Genomic DNA, 19,277 nt, shown 5'->3' with positions numbered 1-19,277 from the left:
CACATCTGTGGAGCATGCAGCAGGGCTCTACACTGTGTCACTACCTTGGTCTTAATGGGCAGGAGACAGTTAATGAGAATAGGGCAGTGTTGGAAGAGGCCACACTTGGGAATGGAAGCTCCTGAGACCACATGTTTCAGGTCTCAGAGAAAGGCTTCAGCTTTCTGAGTGCAGTGCATCTTGGGTAGGGAGTGCATTTGGGCAGCTACACATAAGTAGGGGTGAACTGGTGTGGTGGTCAGGCCAGTGTGTTTTGAGTGTGTGGTTGAATGAGAAACTGGGAGGAAGTGCTGGTGGAAGGGGGCTTCAAAGAGAGGCTCAGCAGATAGCGAGCATGCATTTAGACCTTTTCCTGGGATCGATAGTTCCAGGCCCTGTCACTGCTGACACTGGTATACTGTGAAGGATGATGGCAAGAAGAAGGTAGACACCAGGAGATGATGGATGCTGTTACCAGAGTCCAGATGCCAGGTCCTCGTCTTGGCCATGGGTGGCTGTTTGTATGAAGCCAAAGTGGCTGACCCTTGCATGGTGATGTAGTAAGGAAGGAGGGTGATGTCAAAGGTAGTTGGTCTTTGCTTGATGATGTAGTAGGGAGGGAGGGTGATGTCAGAGGTTGCTTGATGCTGTAGTAGGGAAGGAGGGTGATGTCAGAGGTAGTTGGTCTTCGCTTGATGATATAGTAGGGAAAGAGGGTGATGTTGCTGTTTTGCTTTGTTGACAAGAGATGGAAGGTGGGTTCAGTCACTGAGAAATGGAGTTTGAAAGGAATATTAGGTGGGGAGGAAGAAGGCAGTGAACTAGAGTCTGGCAATTTTGAGTCTGGGGAGCCATGGTGCACCTTGGCTGGACTGTTCATTGGTGTTTGATCCACTCATTTGGTACTAGAAGAGACTTCTTGCTGAACATGTTTGTTGTTGGGAACATCAGCAGCTGGCAGCGCCAGGGAGAGGGAAGCTGACATTCTTCACGGGGGCTTCCAAATGCCTCCTGGATAGGTCATTCTTAAGTTATGACCTCTGGGGTTTGCTGTAGGGGGTGAGGGATTGCTCAGGAGGGCTGTGTGGTAAGTAAAGGATGTGAGTGCCGGTATGGGGACTCTGGGCACAGTGGAAGGGCCGGGGGGAGGGGCAGGAGGAAGCGTGGTCAACTAAGAAGGAAGACCATGGTGCAGGCACCTGCTTCTGCCTCCTTCCATCAGGGTCTTTCTCCTGCCCCCGAACTGGGCCCTTTTGTGTTGGCAACATCAGAGTCTCCTTCTCTCATGCTGTGGTGTTCATCAGTTAGTTATGTCCTGACTTCCAAAGAATTTACCTTTATTTTCCCTGAGTGAAGACTAAGAGAAGGTTTTTGCTGCAGCCAGTCTCTTAGACAACCTCAAGAAATTATTGAAGCCTTCTGTTGCTGGCCCCGTGGGAAGAAACCTCAGGCCCCAGAGCAGGAAGAGTGTCATCCCCCAATCTGCCCAGCATTCTGGGGTTCAGGAAGGATCTGCAATTCTAGTGGAAGGGTGTGCATCTGGATCTAGAATAGGCTGCTCATCAGAACTGTTGGAAGAGGACCTGAGAAGGGATTTAAGCAATTCCGATGGACTAATGTGGTTTGAGGTGTCACAGAGTACACAAAGTCTACCCAGCCTGCTGTGGGCTAGAGAGACTGTTGAACTGGTCAAATTGGAGGTTTCAATAGGCTTGAGACCCTGACGACAGAAGTAGCTGATGGGCCAGTGGGAAGCTGGTCTGTGAGCAGGAACCTGAGAGCTGAGTGGAGCTGAGGCACTGACCCGTGTACTGGAAGCTGCAGGTGCAGAGTAGTGACAGGAGAGGCACACGCGAGGGATACAGCTGGCCTAAGTGCTGGGGCTGGGAGGAAGAGGAAAAGTGGCTGTGTTGATTGAGCCGAGAAGGAAACAGTGGCTGGAATGTGAGGCAGGGGATCAGGAACGCGTGCACCAGGCAGTCCTTGAGAGATAAGGCAGAGGGTGGTTCAAACCTGGGGTCAGTCTGAGCTGAGCTCAAACCCTTTGTCCAAATACTCAATCCCAGTGAGAGTACTCCAGCTGGTGGGCGGTTCTAGGTGAGTTACATAACCTTCCCAGGCCTGTTAGCTCACTTGATTGATTGATTATTTATTTATTTATTTATTTATTTTCGAGACAGGATTTCTTTGCAGCTTTGGAGCTTATCCTGGAACTAGCTCTTGTAGATCAGGCTAGCCTCGAACTCAGAGATCTGCCTGCCTCTGCCTTCCAAGTGCTGAGATTTTTTTTTTGGTTTTTTTTTTCTTTTCTTTTTTTTTTTTAATTTATTTATTTATTAAGGATTTCTGCCTCCTCCCCGCAACCGCCTCCCATTTCCCTCCCCCTCCCCCAATCAAGTCACCCTCCCTCATCTGCTCTAAGAGCAATAAGGGTTCTCTGACCTGTGGGAAGCCCAAGGACCGCCCACCTCTATCCAGGTCTCCTAAGGTGAGCATCCAAACTGCCTAGGCTCCCCCAAAGCCAGTACGTGCAGTAGGATCAAAAACCCACTGCGATTGTTCTTGAGTTCTCAGTATTCCTCATTGTCCTCTATGTTCAGCTAGTCCGGATTTGTCCCATGCTTTTTCAGACCCAGGCCAGCTGGCCTTGGTGAGTTCCCGATAGAACATCCCCATTGTCTCAGTGTGTGGGTGCACCCCTCGCGGTCCTGAGTTCCTTGCTCGTGCTCCGTCTCCTTCTGCTCCTGATTTGGACCTTGAGATTTCTGTCCCGTGCTCCTCTGTCTCTGTCTCCTTTCATCGCCTGATGAAGGTTAATATTCATGAGGATGCCTATGTGTTTGTCTTTGGGTTCACCTTCTTACTTAGCTTCTCTAGGAACATGCATTATAAGCCCAATGTCCTTTATTTATGGCTAGAAACCAAATATGAGTGAGTACATCCCATGTTCCTCTTTTTGGGTCTGGCTTACCTCACTCAGGATAGTGTTTTCTATTTCCATCCATTTGTATGCAAAATTCAAGAAGTCCTTGTTTTTTACTGCTGAGTAATACTCTAATATGTATATATTCCATACTTTCTTCATCCATTCTTCCGTTGAAGGGCATCTAGGTTGTTTCCAGGTCCTGGCTATTACAAACAATGCTGCCATGAACATAGTTGAGCATATACTTTTGTTGTATGATAGGGCCTGTCTTGGGTATATTCCCAAGAGTGGTATTGCTGGATCCAGGGGTAGGTTGATTCCGAATTTCCTGAGAAACCGAAACACTGCTTTCCAGAGTGGTTGCACAAGTTTGCATTCCCACCAGCAATGGGTGAGTGTCCCCCTTTCTCCACAACCTCTCCAGCAAAGGCTATCATTGGTGTTTTTTATTTTAGCCATTCTGACAGGTGTAAGATGGTATCTTAAAGTTGTCTTGATTTGCATTTCCCTGATCGCTAGGGAAGTTGAGCATGACCTTAAGTGTCTTTTGGCCATTTGAAGTTCTTCTGTTGAGAATTCTCTGTTCAGCTCAGTGCCCCATTTTATAATTGGATTGATTAGCCTTTTACGGTCTAGTTTCTTGATTTCTTTATATATTTTGGAGATCAGACCTTTGTCAGTTGCGGGGTTGGTGAAAATCTTCTCCCAGTAAGTGGGTTGCCTTTTTGTCTTAGTGACAGTGTCCTTTGCTTTACAGAAGCTTCTCAGCCTCAGGAGGTCCCATTTATTCAATGATGCCCTTAGTGTCTGTGCTGCTGGGGTTATACGTAGGAAGTGGTCTCCTGTGCCCATGTGTTGTAGAGTACTTCCCACTTCCTCTTCTATTAGGTTCAGTGTGTTCGGACTGATATTGAGGTCTTTAATCCATTTGGACTTGAGTTTTGTGCATGGTGATAGATATGGATCTATTTTCATTCTTTTACAGATTGACATCCAGTTTTGCCAGCACAATCTGTTGAAGATGCTGTCTTTTTTCCATTGTATACTTTTAGCTCCTTTATCGAAAATCAGGTGCTCATAGGTTTGTGGGTTAAAGTCAGGGTCTTCTATTCGATTCCATTGGTCGACTTCTCTGTTTTTATGCCAATACCAGGCTGTTTTCAATACTGTAGCTCTATAATAGAGTTTGAAGTCAGGGATGGTAATGCCTCCAGACAATCCTTTATTGTATAAGATTGTTCTGGCTATCCTGGGTTTTTTGTTCCTCCATATAAAGTTGATTATTGTCTTCTCCAGATCTGTGAAGAATTTTGATGGGATTTTGATGGGGATTGCATTGAATCTATAGATTGCTTTTGGTAGAATTGCCATTTTTAGTATGTTGATCCTCCCAATCCAAGAGCAAGGGAGGTCCTTCCATTTTCTGGTGTCTTCTTCAATTTCTTTCTTCAAAGACTTATAGTTCTTGTCGAATAGGTCTTTCACTTCCTTGGTCAGGGTTACCCCTAGATATTTTATGCTATTTGTGGCAATCGTGAAAGGTGATGCTTCTCTGATTTCCCTCTCTGTTTCCTTATCCTTAGTGTAAAGGAAGGCTACTGATTTTTTGGAGTTGATCTTGTATCCTGCCACATTACTAAAGGTGTTTATCAGCTGTAGGAGTTCTTTGGTAGAATTTTTGGGGTCACTTATGTATACTATCATATCATCTGCAAATAACGAAAGCTTAACTTCTTCCTTTCCAATACAAATCCCCTTGATCTCCTTATGTTGTGTTATTGCTATTGCTAGAACTTCAAGCACTATATTGAAGAGGTATGGAGAGAGTGGACATCCTTGTCGTGTTCCTGATTTTAGTGGGATGGCTTTGAGGTTTTCTCCGTTCAATTTAATGTTAGCTGTTGGCTTGCTGTAAATAGCTTTTATTATATTTAGGTAGGATCCTTGTATCCCTATTCTCTCCAAGACCTTTATCATGAAGGGGTGTTGAACTTTGTCGAATGCTTTTTCAGCATCTAATGAAATGATCATATGATTTTTTTCTTTCAGTTTATTTATATGGTGGATTACATTGATAGATTTTCGTATGTTGAACCAGCCCTGCATCTCTGGGATGAAGCCTACTTGATCATAATGGATAATTTTTCTAATGTGTTCTTGGATTCGGTTTGCCAGTATTTTGTTGAGGATTTTTGCGTCGATGTTCATGAGTGAGATTGGCCTGTAATTCTCCTTCCTGGTTGAGTCTTTATGTGGTTTTGGTATCAAAGTAACTGTAGCTTCATAGAAGGAGTTTGGTAATGTCCCTTCTGTTTCTATACTGTGGAATACATTAAGGAGTATAGGTATTAGGTCTTCTTGGAAGTTCTGGTAGAATTCTGCATTGAAACCATCTGGTCCTGGGCTTTTTTTGGTAGGGAGGTTTTTGATAACCTCTTCTAATTCTTCGCGACTAACAGGTCTGTTTAGATTGTTCACCTGGTCCTGGTTTAACTTTGGTATATGGTATTTATCTAAAAAAGTGTCCATTTCTTTTACATTTTCCAGTTTTGTGGCATACAGGCTTTTGTAGTAAGATCTAATGATTCTCTGAATTTCCTCTGTGTCTGTGGTTATGTCCCCCTTTTCATTTCTGATCTTCTTTATTTGTGTGTTCTCTCTCTGTCGTTTAATTAGTTTGGATAGGGGTTTGTCGATCTTGTTGACTTTCTCCAAGAACCAGCTTTTTGTTTCATTGATTCTTTGGACTGTTTTCTGTGTTTCTATTTTGTTGATTTCAGCCCTCAGTTTTATTATTTCCAATCTTCTACTTCTCCTGGGCGCGTCTGCTTCTTTTTTTTCTAGAGCTTTCAGGTGTGTTGTTAAGTCCCCAATGTATGCATTTTCCGTTTTCTTTAAGTGGGCACTTAGTGCTATGAACTTTCCTCTTATCACTGCTTTCATTGTGTCCCATAGGTTTGAGTATGTTGTCTCTTTATTTTCATTAAATTCAAGGAAGACTTTAATTTCTTTCTTAATTTCTTCCTTGACCCAGGTGTGGTTCAGTAGTTGACAGTTCAGTTTCCATGAGTTTGTCGGCTTTCTGTGGGTAGCATTGTTGTTGCCTTCTAACTTTAATCCGTGGTGATCAGATAGGACACAGGTGGACACTGATTTTTTTTGTATCTGTGGAGGTTTCCTTTGTTTCCAAGTATGTGGTCAATTTTTGAGAAGGTTCCATGAGCTGCAGAGAAGAAGGTATATTCTTTCCTATTTGGGTGGAATGTTCTATATATGTCTGTTAAGTCCATTTGCTTCATTACCTCCAATAATTCTCTTAATTCTCTATTAGGTTTCTGTCTGATTGACCTGTCCCTTGGAGAGAGAGGTGTGTTGAAGTCTCCTACTACTAGTGTGTGTGGTTTGATGTCTGCTTTGAGTTCTAGTAATATTTCTTTTACATAAGTAGGTGCTTTTATATTGGGGGCGTAGATATTCAGAATTGAGATGTCATCCTGATGAATTGTTCCTGTTATGAGTATAAAGTGACCATCTCGGTCTCTTCTGATTGATTTTAGTTTGAAGTCAGTTTTGTTAGAAATTAATATGGCCACACCTGCTTTTTTCTTAGGACCATTTGCTTGAAACACCTTTTCCCAACCCTTTACTCTGAGTAGGTGCCTGTCTTTGTGGTTGAGATGTGTTTCTTGCAAACAGCAGAATGTTGGATCCTGTTTTCGTATCCAATCTTTTAGCCTGTGCCTTTTTATAGGTGAATTGAGCCCATTAATATTAAGTGATATTAATGACCAGTGGTTGTTTACTCCGGTTATTCTTATTGCTTTTGGTCGTAGAGATTGTGTGTCTCCCTTCTTTGAGATGTGCTGGTGAAGGGTCACTAGATGCCTGGGTTATTGTAGGCAGTGTTGGCAGTGTTGAATTCCTTGGGTTGTGATTTTCCTTCTATTACTTTCTGTAGGGCTGGATTTGTGGCTACGTATTGTTTAAATTTATTCTTATCCTGGAATGTCTTGATTTCTTCATTTATAGTGAACGAAAGCTTGGCTGGGTATAGTAGTCTGGGCTTGCATCCATGGTCTCTTAGCTTCTGCAGAACATCTATCCAGGACCTTCTGGCTTTCATAGTTTCCATAGAGAAGTCAGGTGTAAGTCTGATCGGTTTACCTTTATAAGTTACTTGCCCTTTTTCCTTTGCAGCTCTTAATATTCTTTCTTTAACCTGTATATTTTGTGTTTTGATTATTATATGGCGAGGAGATGTTTTTCTTTGATCCAGTCTGTTTGGTGTTCTGTATGCTTCTTGAATATTTAAATGAATATCTTTCTTTAAGCTGGGAAAGTTTTCTTCCATAATTTTGTTGAATATATTTTCTGGGCCTTTGAGCTGTGTCTCTTCTCCTTCATCAATACCTATTATTCTTAAGTTTGGTTTTTTTATTGTGTCCCATATTTCCTGAATGTTTTGTGTTGAGAATTTGTTGGTTTTGCTGTTTTCTTTGATCTGTTCGTTTATTTTCTCTATGGTGTCCTCAGCATCTGAGATTCTTTCTTCTATCTCTTGTATTCTATTGATTATGCTTGTTTCTGTAGACTCTGCTCGTTGACCTAGATTTTCCATATCCGGCTGGTCCTCAGTTTGTATTTTCTTCCTTGCCTTCATTTCAGTTTTCAATTCTTGAACTGTTTCCATTACCTGTTTGATCGTTTTATCTTGGTTTCCCAGGGTATCATGTACATATTTACTCATTTCTTCAAACTTTTTGTTATACTTCTCATCCATTTCTATAAGGGCATTTTTTACATGTTGTTTAAGGGACTCTATTGCGTTCATAAAGTCAATTTTTTCCACTTCTTCTGTGTTAGATTGTTCAAATACTTCTGTTGTAAGATCCTTGGGTTCTGGTGTTTTCATGTTGTTTTTCAGATTATTGGGTGAGTTCTTGCCTTGGCGTCTGCCCATCTCCTCCTATTAATCCTATCTAATGGGTCTTTTAAAAACCGGATCAGGTTTCCCTGCTGGCCCAGGGCTCCGCTTACAAAATGCCCTCGCTCTGTTTCCTGGTTCCTGCCACAGGCCAAGAACCCTCTCACCCCTCCGAAGGGTCTTCCGGACAGGACCAGGCTCCCCGTTTGCCAGTGACCTGGCCAAACAAAGGCCTACCTCTTTGATTTGATTGTAGTAGGGCGATCTGCTCTCCTTATTGCCCGCCTGACCCTGCCGCTTGCGTCTGCTGCCGCGCTGGTCTCCCAAAGCCTCTTCCTGAATGCGGTGTAGCTCCGCCGCGTCTCTGCCGCGTCTGGGCGCCGCGGCTCCGCCGCGTCTGGGCGCCGCCGCTCCGCCGCGTCTGGGCGCCGCCGCTCCGCCGCGTCTGGGCGCCGCCGCTCCGCCGCGTCTGGGCGCCGCCGCTCCGCCGCGTCTGGGCGCCGCCGCTCCGCCGCGTCTGGGCGCCGCCGCTCCGCCGCGTCTGGGCGCCGCCGCTCCGCCGCGTCTGGGCGCCGCCGCTCCGCCGCGTCTGGGCGCCGCCGCTCCGCCGCGTCTGGGCGCCGCCGCTCCGCCGCGTCTGGGCGCCGCCGCTCCGCCGCGTCTGGGCGCCGCCGCTCCGCCGCGTCTGGGCGCCGCCGCTCCGCCGCGTCTGGGCGCCGCCGCTCCGCCGCGTCTGGGCGCCGCCGCCGCTCCGCCTCTGTGCCTTTTTTGGTTTTTTGAGACAGGGTTTCTCTGTGGTTTTGGAACCTGTCCTGGAACTAGCTCTTGTAGATCAGGCTAGCCTCGAACTCAGAGATCCTCCTGCCTCTGCCTCCCAATTGCTGGGATTAAAGGCGTGTGCCACCACTGCCTAGCGATTTTAATTTTTTAATTAACATTTATTTTATTTTATTATTATTGTGTGTGCAAGTATATGGTGTGTGTGTGTGTGTGTGTGTGTATACATGGTGTACCAGTACAACTCTGGGAGTCAGTTTTCTATGGTGTGTGTGTGTGTGTGCGCGCGCGCGCGCGCGCACGCATACATGGTACACAGGTGGAGGAGGACAGCTTAGTCTTGTTTTCTTCTTCCATGTGGAATCTGGGGATCAAGCTCAGAGTTATGTAGCAAGTACGCACTTTTACCTGCCTAACAGTCACACCAATTCTTATTTCATATTTATCAGTGGTCTTAATGTGTACCCCAACTTGACCATAAATTTGTGATTGATCGTTCTGTTCCTGCAGCTCAGGTGCTTGTATAAACTGGCTACCAGCTGTTTGTTCATCTTCAGTGTCTGCGATAGCAGTACCCACCTTAGACAGTCATTGTAAGGATTCATGGTATGTTATATGGACAAGATGCCTAGTGATGTGTAGATGATGGTGATGGCGTTCCCATCACCTGAACACCTTTTCAGACAGTTCCACTGAGTCAAACCAGTCAGACACAGGTGTGAAATCAGTGTCATCAAGTTCAGCTGTGTGAACATGTGCACAAGAGAAGGAAAACCAGATTCACAGGCACAGACAGTGTTGAGTGTAGTAGGGGAGCATGGTGGTTCATATTAACTAATGTAGGAAGTCACAGAAAACATGTGTGATGGGAAATGATGCACAAGACCCCCAAACCTTGGTGGCGGGTCTAAGATGGCTGTGAAGGAGAGGGAAAGACATTCCCATCCCTGCCTGGGTAAAGAGGACAAAATGTTTTCATGACTCCTCACCCCCTCCCTGTGTCTGAGCTGGCATACATGGTAGGTGGGATTAGGATTGCTCCCTATCTTTACCCCAAAACTTCATTTTTATAACTGTGCTTGTTACAGAGTAACCTTTGCCAATGGGTAGTGAATGAATAGACTAAATAAATTAAAGTCAATCAGTTTCTGGCTCTTCCCAGAGCGTTTAAATAGCAATGACAAGATATATTTTAAATGTTGGTAAAGATGTAGCATGATGCCGGGCGGTGGTGGCGCACGCCTTTAATCCCAGCACTCAGGAGGCAGAGGTAGGCGGATCTCTGTGAGTTCAAGACCAGCCTGGTCTACAAGAGCTAGTTCCAGGACAAGCTCCAAAACCACAGAGAAACCCTGTCTCGAAAAACCAAAAAAAAAAAAAAAAAAGATGTAGCGTGATTATAGGATATTTTATAAAACATGATAAAATGGTGCTGTTCATTTGGGAAAATGAGTTGGTTAAAATGTGAATTTCTTCCTTTGGTACTGGGTACCTAATCCAGAACCTTGTGCTTTGCTAGGCAAGCATACCACTGACGGAAATTCCCACCTCCAGTATGTTAATTTTTTAAAGCAGTGAAATCATCTTCATTTGTACAGATTCTTGTTTCTTTCAATGTGTTTGGCTGATAGATGTAAACATTGTGTGAGACTTTGTTGATGGAGACTAGAGATCACTTGAGTTGGTTACCTTTTCTCATTGCTGTAACAAAATGCCTGAGTGGGGGCACCTAAGGAAGGAGAGGTTTGAACTGGCTCACCGTGTAAGGGATATAGTCCACCGTGGCAGGAAGTCATGACCTTGTCTGCCACCCAGAAGCAGAGAGGTGAATTCTGGTTCACGTCTATTTAGCCCCAGACTGCAGGACAGGGATAGTGCTGCCCACATTTAGAGTCTTTCCTTGTTACTTAAACCTCTCCGCAAATGTCCTCAGAGACTTCTGAGTGGGATTCTAAATCCAGTCAATTAGAAGGCTGAGCATCATATGGCTGTAGCTATTGTGAGTCACTTTCTCATTTAACTGTTATTCTTTGGGTTGGGCCACAAGTGTTAGAAATGCAAGAGAAGCTGGGCAGTGGTGGTGCACGTCCTTAATCCCAGCACTCAGGAGGCAGAGGCATTTGGATCTCTAACTTGAGGCCAGCCTGGTCTACAGAGTGAATTTCAGGACAACCAAGGCTATAAAGAGAGACCCTGTCTCAAAAAAACAAAGTAAAACCACCACCACCAACAACAAAAGAAATGCAAGAGAATAAAGACATAATAAGATACAACTTTCTTCTTCATATGTGAAAAGTTAGGAAGTTATTGGCTCAAAGTAGGTAAGGAGCATGCTGGGTCATAGACCTAAGTACTTTCTAAGTCTGAGGCTATCTCATGGCCTAAGATGGTTGCTGGAGCTCTAGTCTTTCCATCTGCATTCCAACCTTAGACATTTGAGGCCAACATGAGCTACAGTGTGAGACCCTATCTCAAAATAAGCAATCCAGAAAACAAAGAATGGACAGGTAGAAAAGGCAGAAAAACTAACCCCAGAGAGAGGCACCAAGAAGAATCAGCCCGTAAGGAAGTTTGCCTATGAAACTGGAGCAGGTATCCTATCATCTATGTTGCTCTCTTGGGGAAGTCAGAGATGCCCTGAGAGATAAGACAACAGGCTGAGAAGAGAAGGGACTTACTGACTGAAGGATGCTAGAAAGTAAATCACACGTCAGCGTCAGAAGTTGCTGAGCATCCTGGGACAGGAGGAAGAAAACTGAGGGGAGGCTTGGACGAGATGGGTCAGTGTGTGTCCTCCAGAGTGCCTAAGCTGGAGGTCAGGATGGGGCATTAGAAAGAATCCTCAATTATAAAACCAGAAAAAGACCCAAGTCTGCAGATTGTAAGGGATGACTGTGAACCAGATAAAAAGCAAAAATGAACCCATGATTTCTAGGTGAAATTTTAATTTCAAAGACAGACACAATTTACATCCTTGCCAAAGAACCCTTCAGAGAAAAAATACCCTGTCAACAGAGTTGATGCGAGGTGGAGCTGCCTAGGGCCAGTGGAGCAGTGCCATCCGGCTGTGGGGAAGGAATAATGCCCGATGAGTGTTTGCTGTCTAGCCGAGTTTCAGTTCACATCTGATTGTAACAGGGACCCTTCAGGTATTCCAGCACCCACCTTTTATGTGTAGCTTTTGCTACATCCACACTAACACTGTTCCTGGGGGAAAATCTGATAGAAGGCATGCTCAGCAATTGAGAGGTGAGTCAGACCCCAAATCACATGCACTGTGACAATGGGAAAAGACCAGCAGAGTGGAGCCATTCCAGGCCTCAGCCACTTCTCAATAATTATGACTGTGATCATAAAATAAAACACGAAATAGTTATTGAAAGAAGATGAAACATAAAGTGATAAAGTTAAGGCAGGAGCGGAATTCAGCTCCAAGCAAAGCCCCTGCATGAGAATGCTCTTCAGAGAGCTGGGCTGAAGTTTGGCAGCCCTTTCCAGCCATCTAGTGTGTCTGGGTATGTGCTTTCTGTTTCATGTCATGCTGAACAGGTATGCCACCTACCTGAGCTGCTTTCAAGGCAGTTCTTTGGGAGTACTGTCTTGTGGGGCAATTTCATGGGCACCTTTGTTCCAGTGCATAGTCTTTGGAATACACAACAATGATATTCAGTTGAATCTTGAGCTACCCTATGACCTAGCCATTCCACTCTGAAGTGTATACCCAAGAGACAGGTGTTCTTAGCTGCATTGTAATAGAACCAAGACACCCCAAATACCTGTCAGCTGATGAATGGATGGGAGAATGTCCAGGATGTGGGCCCCTTGAGCTGCACACAGCAGATTGTTACACTAGTGCAGCTTGGTGCTGTAGTGTGGGTGGACGATAAACAGTCACGGTAAAAGGGGGGCATGATTCCATTTGTGTGATGTGTCCAGAAGAGGCAGAGCCGTAGACGCAGAAGGTGGGTCAGTGACTGGAGGGCTGGTGAGGGGCAGAGGGTTTTGGAGGACGGTGACGAGAGTTCTGTAAAAGCCAAGGCCCTCACGGACTATGTGAGAACCACTGAACTCCAGAGTTTTAAAGAGTGAGTTTGGGTCCCATAAATTCTGTTTTAAAATCTTTATTTATTAAATATTAGTTGTGGAAAAAGTGAGAAAACAATGGGATCATCACCATCCTGCTCTCAGCTCTTGGGCTGTATTTGTCTACACTTTCTTCTGTGGATCCCTCTTGCATTTGAATTGGCCTGTGTGTCCTTTCCCGCAGTGCTTTAGTGTCCTCTTCTCAGGATTTTATGAAGAAATAACTAGGCAACCATATCACACTTGGCTCGTACTCACCTCAGGTCTGTAAGTTTGAGAGGCCCTGTCACTGTTCCCTTCTCTAAAGTGACTGTGAACACCTCTTCACCGGAATAGCTAGTAGGAAGGAGAAAAGACCATGGAGCAGGCAAATTTCTATCCATGCCAATGGGAGTGTAAGCTGGCTTAGCCACCTTGAAAACCAGCATTGTCGCTAAAGCCAGACACAACCTCCACCCCCAAATTGAGGCTTGGCTCCACCAAGCCAGCTTTGAGACTGACACAGAGAATGACAGGCAGGTGTGTCCCAGAAGCCTTGCTCCACAATGTTGGCAGCAGCACTGACTCTAATTGCCCAAATGGGAAGCAAGGCCAGAGCTTGTCAGTAATAGCATGGACAGACATTCTATTAGGATCCTAGTAGGATGGTGGTTCCTTGATGAAACGCCAGAGTCACAAGGGGCCAGTGAACGCCAATTCAGCTGGAAAATCTGGGTGAATTACAACATTCATTCCCACACAGACACTGGTACATACACTGCATGCGCCCCTTAGATGGATTAGGAGTACACAAGGTGAATCCATGCTAACAGAAACCACAGTAGTGAGTGCCCCTTAGAGCTGGGTCATGATCTTCACATACCTGCTGTTATAAGTGAAAATTCCTTGAGGTCTACCCTTAGTATTGTGTGCTTCTGTGAACAAGTTTATGCAAACATTAAGAAAATTGCTCTCACCAGGCAGTGGTGGCACATGTCTTTAATCCAAGCACTTGAGAGGTAGAGGCAGGTGGATCTCAGTGAGTTCAAGGTCAGTCTGGTCTACAGAGTGAGTTCTAGAACAGCCAGGACTGTTAGACAGAGAAACCCTGTCTTTTAAAACCAAAAAAAAAAAAAGGAAGAAGAAAAGAGTACATTATTCACTTCTAACGTACATTATTTAAGTACATTATTTAAGTACGTTAGAAGTGAATAATGTACAATTGTCTTAACATACTCATATCTTTATCTCTATAATCTTTGTATTCATTTTACAATATATGTAGATGCTTTAAAATGTACCTCAGAGTAAATGTTTAATTTACAAATATATTTACATATGTTAGAAGTGCTTTAAAAAAATATAAACTGGCCATAGTGAATGTTGAGAAAGTTAGATGAGTTGAGACTAGAGTCATAGCGGAAGGGGGTACCCTATATGGCCGCCTGGCTGTGGGAAGGGGCCACCAGGCAAGTGGGTGTATGAAGGGTTCTGTGGTGTTCCGGTGGGGTGGGTGTCCTTAGTATGCAAGCATGCATGATTATGGGATAAGAGAGGGTGGTAGGAAGCAGGTGAGAGGTTAGCAGCTGGTCTTCTGGTTTACACAGAGCAGTCAGTGAGCTGAGGCCACAGAGGCCAAGGGACTGGGAGAGAAGAGGAATGCCAAGGCTAGAGAAAGTGCTTAGACCTGGGGCTGTGAGCCTTCCAGAGCTGACATAAGGCAGAGGGGCTTTATGACACTAGCCTAGTCATGAGGAGGTGCTGAGGCTGTGAGGTCCAGTGCTACCTCAGTGGTTAGGTGAGAGTTGCTGGGAGAGGGGAATGAGGAGGGCCATGGTAGCTGGTAGAGAAGCAGCCTGGTGTCCAAGGATTGTGCTGCTCTGCTCTTGTAGACAAGATAGAGAGAGGTGTCACCAGAAGAGCAGAGTGGAGAGTGTGCACAGGGCCGGTTGCCTGAGAGCTCAGAATGGACCCTAGGCCCTGGGTGGATCCTGGGCTTTAGACAGGGGCCCTCCTTGAGTTGGGAGAGGAGGACTGGGTTGAAAGAGCTGAGGGAGACAAGTGAGCTACCCACCTGGAGTGAGCAGGGGTGGAGTGAGGTCTGAGGTGTAGGGAGCAGAACAGAGAGAGGGCACTTTGAACTATTCCTGGGGGAGGGTAGAAATAAACAAGAATAGCCATGCCTGCTGGCACTGTTTGTAGTGAGATGGCTCATGGGCTGCCTTGTCACCTTGCACTCCAAGCCCTGCCCCTGCTCCCTGCAGACAGCCTCACACTCTGAGGCTAAAGCTTTGTTCTACCCTTGGACTCTGGAACGCCTTCCTTGCTGGGTAGAGCCTTTGGACTCTGATCTGGTTTTGACCCACCTGATGCATTTTCCAGTGTTTTTCTTTGAGGCCGATTCCCCATGTCAATCCTGCATCCTAGGTGAGGTAGGAAAAGAGAGCTGTGGCCATAGAGGATCAATGCCTATGATTTTAGGATGGGCATTGCTATCTGATATGCTAATGGTAATATCAGATATCAATCCATAGGTAGTGCATATAACATTTCAAAGACCAGGTTGAAGCCAGACCTCAAAGCATTGATTTGTTCTGAGTTGGATGGGCTTGGAAAAGCAATTTACAACCCCATGGAACATCAGCTTTCCACAATAGCACTCTGCAGTGGATGGGGTGGTGTGGCCTGCTACTCAGGGGTCACAAAGCCCCTCTCCTTGAGCAGGTGTTCCCTGGTACAGGTGAGCCAGCAGGGCTGTAGTTAGTGGGCCTAGTAGGCTGAGGGAACATCAGGCATCCTTGGTAAGCATGTTCACAGTGGGGCTAGAGGTTTGCTATCCATGAGGGCCCTACAGACGTCACTGTTAAAAGGCTTGGTCCCTAGGATGACCTGTTTGAAGGTGGTAGTGGGACCATTAGAGGTAGGGCATAGCAGGAGGGTTAGGTCAGTGTGGGATTGCCCTAGATGAAGATTATGGTACTTTACATTTTACCTTCTCTTTGGCTCTGCTTCCTTGCTCATGAGGAGAGCAGTTTGCCTTAATTTAATGGTCCCTTAGTGACATTCTGCCCTCACTTGATCTGGAATGAAACATGCAGAACTATGAGCCAATTATTTTCTCTTTGTAAATCTGTCACCATGGTTTTTGTCTTATGATGACAGAATGTTGATTGGCACAAGCTCCCTTCTTCCCAGATCAAGCTGTGGAGTTTCCTCTGGTTCTCATGTTGGGGGTGTTATCATTTTGCCTCTGTTCCCTCATGGTGATTACTTGTGACCACTCTGATGGCTGTCATGCTTTTGTCCTGTTACTGTCTACTCAGATGCCCCTTCTTCTCTCCAGTCAGGGGTGTAGACTCACCAAAGATGGCCCTCGCTGTCCAGGTCAGCTCCTTTCTTCACCTTAAATTGTTTCTGCCATGGACCCTCGGCTAGAGAGGGCCGCTGAGGTCACTGTATGAGTTACAGGTGGCTCTCGAGTGATGGGTTAGGTGGAGTTGAAGATGAGTAGATGTGACTGTTGTCTTCTAGGGACTGTAGTGTGCTGGTCATTCCCTCTCCACTCACAGTCAGTCACACTTATGCTCCAGATTCTGTCCACCCAGTTCATGGACACTCTTTCCTTTAACCATTCGTGGTGCTTGTTGAACCTCATCTCATGGCCCTGGCTACACTCTGCATTATGCCCTGCTTTGTATTTTTATCTTTCAGTCTACTCTGCCTAGACCCTAGTTCCTTGAAGGCAGGCCTGTGTCTTGCTCAAAGTCTCTCGCACAGGAGCACCTTAATGTCATTGTACTGACACTAACATGAGCTCCCAACTTCTACCCCTTGTGGCCATGGCCTTGAAGGGAGGAAAGAGTGTGGCAAGAGGTAGAGTAAATTTCTGAAGTAGTGTCGAGATTCTATTTGATTAGGAGCAGCCACCAAAGTGTTAAAGGCCATGCTGGAACAGCATTTTCCAGGTTCTTCTAACAGCTTCATCCCTTGTCAGTTTTGCTCCCGAGGAGCAGAGGTAAAGCTATATGACCAGCTGTGCTGTGGAGAATTGATGCAGCTCTTAAGCAGGTTCCCTAAAACGCACCCGCCTGTGTGGAGTTGCTTTGCCAAGGAGGTTGTTGGAAAGATCTCTTGGTTTACAGTGAGGGGCAGGAAGGAAAGCAGACTTCAGCTGAGGATTTCTTAGAAGCCACACAGCAAGCAAGTGACATAGTGTGTTTAGCCCTGGTCAGCCTGGCTCTGAACATGGTTCCTCCATGCTGTTTGCTGCTGAGTTTCAGTAGCATTTTGGGAGGTGCTGTAGCTGCCCATTTGCCTACATGCTGGAAGGGACTGTCCAGCCTTGCCAACCTGGGACATTTGGGCTCATGTACATCCCTAGTAAGGTCACAGGCTGGCAACTTACCCTTGTGGGCCCACCTGAACATGTGCTAAGGATCCTATTGTGAGCAAGGAGAAAACACTCTGACCCAGTTGTGAGCGGAGTTGGCATATTGTGGGGCCTTGGCAGAGAGGCCTGGCTCTTTCCCCTCAATGCCACCCTCATCTATTCCTGCTGTGGTGCCTTACTTGAAAGGTCACGTCTTCCTTTTGGACCCCTCCTTCATTGTCTCTACTGTGTGTCCTTTTCCAGGCTAACACTGCATCCAGATTTCTCTATAGCATTCATCAAATATGTCATGAACTGTGTGTCTTCTTCCTCACTGTATTGGGTCACAGCCAGACCACATCCTTGGCCCACCCCTCTAGGATATCCAGAAGAGGGTCACTCAGGCACCACCCAAAGCCTTATCCTAACAGCTTTAGTTATCCACAACTCTGTTCTGAGAAAACTCAATGTCCCCACATTGACTGAGGCCCATCGGGCAGCAGAGTGGAGCTTGGCTCAGATGCAGGAGCAATGGGATGTCTAGAGACAGGAGGGGCCATATGGGGGCAGTGTGCTCCATCCTTTATCTCAGTCCTCCATTTAAACATGTTTATCAATACAATCTCAAGAGAAGCAGTAAATGACAGAAATGGCGTATTACCTACCGAGAGTGCTCCTTGATTCTAAATTTTCTTAATAAAAATGGGCTTCCCGTTTTAACTGAAAAAAGAGCAAACAGTCAAACCCAGTAAACCAGATAAACAAAGACCATGGCTGCAAGGGTATGAAACAGGCTAATCACATTCCCTTTCTGCCACGGCCAACCCCGGCTCTCTACTTCTCTATGTGATAGCATTAACTCAGAGTTTCAGCCACTGCCACATAGGGGAAACCTAGCCCATGTGCCAAGCCCAGGCCTGAATAATTATATACAATACAGCTTTCATCCCCAGCAAACACAGCTGAGCCTTTAGCCCTCTTTCTGTAACAGAAAAGACTTTGCTCCATGTTTCCCTTGCCTGTGGTGAGGGTGCTAGAGATGAAACATCCTTTTCCCCACTCCCTCATCCCTCATTTCAAATCCTTAAGTTTTGCAGAGTGTGCTACAAGCTTTCCCTTGAGCCTGTTATTATCTCCTGTATAGTAGGTCTCTGGTGCTTTAAGAAACTTGTAACAATTTAACAATTTCCAGCTCAGAGCTACACTTGGCAGTGCTGCAGACTGAGCTACAGGCACTCTTCCCTTTCTCAGGCACATTCTGCCCCACCGTTGGTTTCAGGTACCAAAAGTCCTGGTGTCCCTCTCCCTTGATAAAGTGGCTTTCTTCCAGAAGGACAGCTGGGCAAATGTTGGCTGTGTGTGACAGGTATGGCCTCTTCCTTGCACTCTGCAGTTACAGCACCCAGGAAAGCAAAACCCTCTTCTTTTTTTCCCACCAAGAAGAAACTCTCCTCTTCTTGGGATTTAGGGATCTAAGCACTGGCCTTAGTGTGTGCACAGTCACTCCACTACTCTGAAGAACCAAGCTGTGCTGTTGTGTAGTGTGGTCAAATTTTCTCCTATTGATCTTCTGTTGTGCCACTCCTGTTCGAGGCACCCAGGCAGCTCACACAATAATTCACCATTTCCATCTCTTTCCATTACAGCCTTGGATGTTGAGGTATTTCTTCCTCAGATTTTCCATTATTTTCAGTTCTTTCACTGACTTAATATTTTAACCCCTAAAGCTGCACTGTTCAGCTGCAGACAGCTTTTAGCATCTTCTATAAAGTTTCTGTGTGTTCTGTCCATTTATTCTGCAAGCAAGTCACTGCTCCAAGGGAGGCTTTCTTAGGAAGCATCTTGAGTAGCCTGGTGGCTCCCACAGTCTGTGCACATTTTGGAAGTCTGCATGAACGGTGGAGCCATTGCCAAGGGTTAGGGCGGGGAGAGTTGGTTGAGGAGGCAATTCTAGCACAGGACATGTCCTGCAGGGTCTGTGATTCTCAGTGGTTTGGTACCTCAGTCTGCTCCCTTCCCTTGGACCCCATGGTCTTCAGTGGCCATAGCCGTTGAAGCTCCCCGGGAGGATCCTTCCCTGGGAACACGTTGTGCTAGCTCTTGCTAGTGGGCAGGATGCAAGGATGGCACAATCTTCAGCTGGACTATTGCTGCGGAACAGCTGCCAGAATTCCCTGGCTGGGTACGTTTGTCTGCTGGAAGCCTGTGGGGAAGGGTGTACTGGCTAGCGAGCCCAGGTT

At 45.9% G+C, this 19,277-nt stretch overlaps 1 protein-coding gene across 15 annotated transcripts in view; it reads left to right on the top strand.

Annotated features, from left to right (window-relative positions):
* Ralgps1 (Ral GEF with PH domain and SH3 binding motif 1) overlaps positions 1–19,277 on the top strand; it is a 231,799-nt gene that overhangs the window by 9,401 nt on the left and 203,121 nt on the right. Inside the window, exon 1 of one of the 15 annotated variants that reach the window (XM_075985919.1) lies at positions 9,191–9,212. The exons of the other annotated variants lie outside the window; for them this stretch is intronic. The gene's annotated coding sequence lies outside the window, so the exon portion shown is untranslated. Of the gene's footprint in view, positions 1–9,190; positions 9,213–19,277 lie in introns of those variants that run through there. 15 annotated transcript variants of the gene reach the window in all.

The sequence above is a fragment of the Microtus pennsylvanicus genome, chromosome 9 (genome assembly GCF_037038515.1).
Source record: "Microtus pennsylvanicus isolate mMicPen1 chromosome 9, mMicPen1.hap1, whole genome shotgun sequence".
Lineage (NCBI taxonomy): Eukaryota > Metazoa > Chordata > Mammalia > Rodentia > Cricetidae > Microtus > Microtus pennsylvanicus.
Note: the sequence above shows the minus strand (reverse complement) of the source record. Positions and strands in the feature narration are given on the sequence as shown.